The following is a 6,376-nucleotide window of genomic DNA, read 5'->3' on the forward strand; positions in this document are numbered from 1 at the left end:
GCGCTACATGACATGTTCAACTGTAACACCACTAATGGTTAACCAAGTAATCATATTGCCTGCAGAACATTAGTCAGCTCGATTCCGCACCACGACACGGATGCAGCCTCATTGCTCTGTTTCTGTTCCCTCGAAGTCATTTTTTTTAACTACTTTATGTCGACATGCTCACTTTGAAGACGTTGGATGCAGTATTTTGTACGAATGCAGACAATGGAGTATTATGTATTCACTTAGAGTCGCTGCTATATTTTGTGCAGTATTTATTTCACTTTAGTTTATTTATTTGACATTCACTTCCGAGGCGCACCTCTTTGTAAAAGTGTTTATAAAACAGGTTTAATGCATATGTAAACAGGTTCTGCTTTTCCTTTTCTTTCGGGTGCCAATGCGCATGATATTTATAATGTTAATTTGTAAGTTATTCAGCCTCATCTCTGCACTCCTGTTCTGTTATTCGCTAGTGTCCAGGCCTTGTCAAGATTTTCTTGCAGCTTTCTTGCCATGACATCCAGCAGCATTGTGTAAGTTGAATAAAAAAACTTTCAAATAGCAAAAGCAATCGTTCAATGCATTTATGAATTAAACCTGTTGATACGATCAAATAATAACGTCTGGGCAAAGAGTTACTTCCAGAAGCTGCGCAGGAACAAAATATATGTTTTTTCTTTCATTCGAGAGTGTCAAGAAATAACTTTTCTACCATGCGCACGATTCTAGTCGAAGCCCAAAATCGGCACCCATTACCATCTTTACTTACAACTGTGGTTTTCGTTTTGACGTGAAACCATCTACCTGCAATCCAAATTACTATGTAATGATGTTGGAGTCAAGTCGGATGAGTTTCTTCTCTTCTGCATGAGTGAATTCGAAAGAAAGAAAAAAATTCCATACACGACGAAATCCAAATTGTAATCTTTATTCCCATATAAAAACAAAAAAGGGAAGCGTTGGCCATGTTAAGCTCTCCTGAATGTGTTCCATCACCGTGTTAGGCGTATGCCGGATGTATAAAATAAGTTGTTCCGCAATTTTTAAAACGCGCCTTTTTCTGTAGGAGTGTCCTTTACGGCTTAGCATTCCCAGCGCTGTCGCCTGTCCGCATACAGCTAAAGTGTGCTAACCAGCATGGCTGAAATTGACTAGTAGCATAGCTTAAATTGACTAGTTAATTTGATTGTGTTAGAAATACTACTGTAGGTTTCGCTTTCACGCGTAGCCCGGGCCGGTAGGGACGGATGACCTTGAACAACGCTGCTTCAACCGCGCTCCGCCAGATGGCAGCATCATCGCCACGCCGCGCGGCCCGCGGCGCCGGGCAGTTTGCTCTGTATACGACAGATGGCGCAACTAGGAGGTCCGCCACTTCTGGCCTTCGAAGCCGGAGTTAGCAGCATTGGTGCGCAGTGCATCGATGGCGTTCGAATGATATCGGTTAAGCAATTCGCTTAATTTCCAATCAGACCACATATATAAATACCACCGAGTAGGAAACTGGCCGAGTTGGGGAATAGAACCACGGTCTCCGGAGTGCGAGGCGAGCACGCTAACCACTCCGCTATTCCAGCTGGAAGGTTTCGAATCAACAAAGGCGCGTCTAATGAATACAGTGTCTTCGTTCACTCCAATCTTCCGCCATTCTCGTTACGGCGAGGTTCAGGTGTCCACCGAGATATGTGATACAGATACATTTCCTTTCCTCAAAAACCAATTAGCCGACGAGCAAGGCGTACAGCCGAACGGGCGATGGCGTTCTGTGGACTCCCTGGCAGCGTGGCGGAATGGTGACGTGACCAAATATGGCGGCGCCCACGCTCCCGCGCTGTAGAGCGTCTATAAATGCACGCTTGCCTTGGCGTGAATGCTTTGCAATGCAGTCCTCTAAGGAGAAGTGGCAGTGATAGGAAGAAGCGAGAAAGCGACAACGTGCACAAGAGACGCCAAAACAGCTTGAAGAACGTCTTGCAAAGCGTCGTGCTAAGGATGCAGCTCGGCGACACCGTTCTACCTCGCTGAGTTGTTCCAGGTCATCGATCACCGATGAATCTCAACACCTGACTGCTCACGAACGCCGCAATGCTACCAGCCGAAGGCAACGCGCCGAAGAATCACCAGAAGAACGCGCGCACCATTTCTAACGCGATTTACCCAGTTTAAGCAGAGCTAAACCTCTGCCAATTTTTATTGCGAAGGCCATACTACTCCCAAGAACTGCCTTTCGCGTAGCGGCGGCCACCTGTCACGTTGACCTTTAGATTGACATCTGACGTCATACGATACCTAGCGATGTGACAGCGTGACGTCTACCAGGAGCGAGAGACAGGCTACAACTCGGCTCGTCGGGTAACGGCGGCCGCTTGGCACGGCGCGCCGCGCTCCTCCCGCTACAGGCGCTAGTGACGTTATGGCGTGACGTCATCCCAGGAGCGAGAGTTGGAGATTTTAATGCGCACCATGAAGAATGGGGCTACAAGAAAAAAGATAGCAAAGGCAGACAGCTGTGGGAGGACATCCAAGAGCTAGGCCTCACGCTGCACACAGACTCTGGCTGCCCGACAAGGAAAGGAAATAGCGTAATGGCAGACACATCTCCTGATCTGACGCTCTCCAAAAACGCACCTGCCATTAGGTGGGAGAATACAGAGCAGGACTTAGGAAGCGACCATTACATAATAGCAACTACCCTGGAAACAGGACTTTCGGAAGATCGCTCTCAGGAAGCGAAGATCACGAAATGGGAAAGGTTTGGGGAAATGTGGGAAGGTATCCCGGCTGAAGACATTACTGACATAGAAAGCTGGACGAGCAAGCTTAAAAACCATGTAGCTAAGGCAACAGTAGCTTTAGAAGGACAGGACGCCCCAGCGATAGCCGACAGCAAGCTACTCCACATGTGGGAGGCGAAACGCGGGTTAGAACGCAGGCTTAAAAAACAAAGGTGGAACTGAAACCTGAAAAGGAGGATAGCTAGACACAATAAAGAAATCGAGAGGTACACCATGCAGCTATGTGAACAAAATTGGTGCTGTGTATGCGATGATATGGAGAAAGGAATGAGTCTAGCCAAGACGTGGAATATCCTACGCCACCAGTTAGACCCAACTCAATCGAAAACTCAATCGAACATTAAGCTAAAGAAAACTAGACATGCCTACCAGGGGGAAGACAAGGAATTCATGAAGGAAATAGAACAGACCTATACAGGAAATATAACTTGACTTGCCGGCTTATAAAGGTGTAGTAAGAGAGGAGCTCGACGCACCCATAAGGGAGGCGGAGGTTAGAGCGGAGTTAATCAGACTTAAAACAAAGTCCGCCCCAGGGCCGGATGGTATAACAAATAAGATACTTAGAAATTTAGATGACGAGTCCATCATTGCTCTCACAAAATACATGCAACAAGTATGGGAAAAAGGAACGCTACCCAAACAATGGAAAGAGGCCAGCATAACTTTAATCCCCAAGCCGGGCAAGCCACCCAAGCTGGAGAACCTCAAGCCAATATCCCTGACCTCATGCGTAGGAAAGCTGATGGAACATGTAGTTCAAACGAGATTAAATCTCTACATGGAGGATAACAGCTTATGGCCTGACGAGATGGTCGGATTCAGACCAAAGCTAAGCACTTAGGATGTAATGTTACGACTGAATCATGGCATCATAGACTCCAATTATAGGGATGCAAAAGTAATTCTTGGGCTGGACCTGAAAAAAGCTTTCGACAATGTAAAGCACGAGGCCATCCTAGAGGAACTCCAAGAGATAGGAGCAGGCCAAAAAACCTATGACTATATAAAGGACTTTGTGACAAATAGAACAGCGAAAATAAGATATCAAGACATAGAGTCGGGGGTAATTACGCTAGGGAGTAGGGGCACCCCGCAAGGATCGGTCTTATCCCCGCTTCTATTTAACCTTGCTATGAGAGGTCTCCCGGAAAAGCTCAAAAAGATTGGCAACATACACTTTAGTATCTGTGCTGATAACGTAAATATCTGGGTCAATCAGGGCAGCGATGCCGAAATAGAGCATAAACTACAGGAGGCAGCGGACGTAGTGGTAAAATACGCAGCGAATAGAGGGCTAGCGTGCTCACCAGAGAAATCCGAGCTTCTGGTGTATAACCCTAAGCACTTGAGACTCAAACAGAGTAACAACTTCAACATCACGGTCGGAGGAAACCCCGTGCCGATGGTGGATAGGATTAGAATATTAGGACTGCATATTCAGAGCGACGGATACAACGGGGAAACCCTGAAGAAGCTCGAGGGATATGCGGCGCAAGCCATAGCGATATTTAGAAGAATAGCACTCAAAGGACGAGGGCTAAGAGAGAAAAGCTTGATCAAGTTGGTGCAAGCATACGTTATCAGTCGGATAAGCTATGCTACACCCTACTTGAAGATCCGCGCCTCAGAACGAGATAAACTAGACACGATTATAAGGGGATGCTACAAACGGGCTCTAGGCCTGCCCATAAGCACCTCCACTGAAAGACTCCTAGACATGGGTATTCACAATACATGGAGAGAGATTGCTGAAGCCACGAGAAAGGCGCAGCGAGACAGATTAAGCCAATCAAACACAGGAAGGGCGATTCTAAGCATGGTAGGACTCCAGACGGAAAAGGGTATTCTAGTAAAGCGGCACATCCCAAGGGACATCAGAGAAAAGATCAGGGTAGATCCTTTACCCAGAAACACGCACCCTACATTTCACAAAGAAAGGAGTGAAAAGAGAGCTGAGGCGCTCACCAAACGCTTCGGCGAAATGAATGAGAAAGCAGTGGCCTACACGGATGCGGCTACCGGGAAACTGGGAGCACCGGCGGCAACGGTCGTTAGTGGCCGGGGTACAGCTGTCTCTTCCGCAACCATACGCAGTCGAAATCCAGAGTCGGCTGAAGAAGGTGCAATAGCGCTCGCTTGCGTAGGAACGGAGGCACAATACATAATTAGCGATAGCAAGACTGCTCTCCAAAATTATGCCCGAGGCAGAATAACACAGGAAGCACTGCGAATCCTAGAGGGACGCAGAATAAATAGAAATATTTGTCTCGTTTGGACACCAGCTCACGAGGCAGTTCCAGGAAACGAGGCGGCAAACGCCCTGGCTCGAGATCTCTACTTCCGAGCCGCGGCAGGACCGCCCGATAACAAGGAACTGGACGAGAGACTGATAAATTACACAGAAATAGTGGAAAATTACAAACTAAACAGGAGACTCTTTCCTCCCCCGGACAAAGAGCTCGCTAACACAGAGGCTACGGCTTGGAGGAGACTACAGGCTAAAAATTTCATACACCCAGTGTGGGCATAGCATGTCTTAAAAGATGAGGATATTGATGATAAGTGTAGGAAGTGCGGGGAGAGGGGGACCCTCGACCATGTGATTTGGGAATGTGCGTATTCTCCAGGGTTCAGAGAGAAAATAGACAGTAGAGAGGCCTGGGAAACCCTTCTGCAAAGCACGGACCCCGTCGTGCAGAAGAAAGCGGTCCATCTGGCGATAGCTGCCGCGAGGAGCCAGAAGCTCCGTGCCTGTCCCTAGTCGCGGAGGTCCCGGCCCCTGCCCCTCGGCCTGCGTGCCGGAGGTAGGGAGTAGGGGGCCTCCATTCTGATGGAAAATAAAGGTTTATCAACAACAACAAGAGCCGGCCTACCAACTCGGCTCGTCGGGTAACGACGGCCGCTTGGCACGGCGCGCCGCGCTCTTCCCACTAGAGGCGCTGCATATGCAGTATAGGCGGATATGCCGCTGCATATGCAGTAGCGGCAGATTAGGCGGAAATGTAGTTGAGCAGCGACTCCCGGGTTTAATGTATGCGGACGATATTGTACTGTTAGCAGATAGCCAGGAAGATTTACAAACTTTGGTTAATTGCTGTGGAGACGAAGGAGACGCTCTAGGATTCAGGTTTAGCGCAACTTAATCAGGTGTGATGATTTTTAACGATACAACTGATCAGGTGCTTAAAATACAAAGCCACGAAATACCCAAAGTGGCCGAATACAAATACCTCGGGATATGGCTAAACGAAGGGCAGATATACACGGAAAAGCATGAACAGGCTCTTAGGGCAAAAGGACGAAGAGACGCCGGGATAATGAAACATAGGGCATTATGGGGGTACAACAAATATGAAATACTAAGAGGTATTTGGAAAGGAATAATGGTGCCGGGACTTACTTTCGGCAATGCGGTTCTGTGTTTAAGGGCAGAAGTTCAGTCGAGGTTAGACGTAAATCAGAGAGCTGTTGGAAGATTAGCACTAGGTGCCCACGGCAAAACCACAAACGAGGCAGTACAAGGGGATATGGGCTGGGCATCGTTCGAGGCACGGGAAGCTAAGAGTAAAATACTATATGAAGAACGC

General features: G+C 47.9%; 1 pseudogene; it reads left to right on the forward strand.

The window, feature by feature from the left end:
• Nucleotides 1–4,506: 4,506 nt before the first annotated feature.
• On the forward strand, nt 4,507–5,550 carry LOC149357125 (uncharacterized; annotated as a pseudogene).
• The last annotated feature ends 826 nt before the right edge of the window (nt 5,551–6,376 follow it).

Source organism: Amblyomma mixtum, chromosome 3 (genome assembly GCF_055824585.1).
Source record: "Amblyomma mixtum isolate Tamu chromosome 3, ASM5582458v1, whole genome shotgun sequence".
NCBI classification, from domain to species: domain Eukaryota; kingdom Metazoa; phylum Arthropoda; class Arachnida; order Ixodida; family Ixodidae; genus Amblyomma; species Amblyomma mixtum.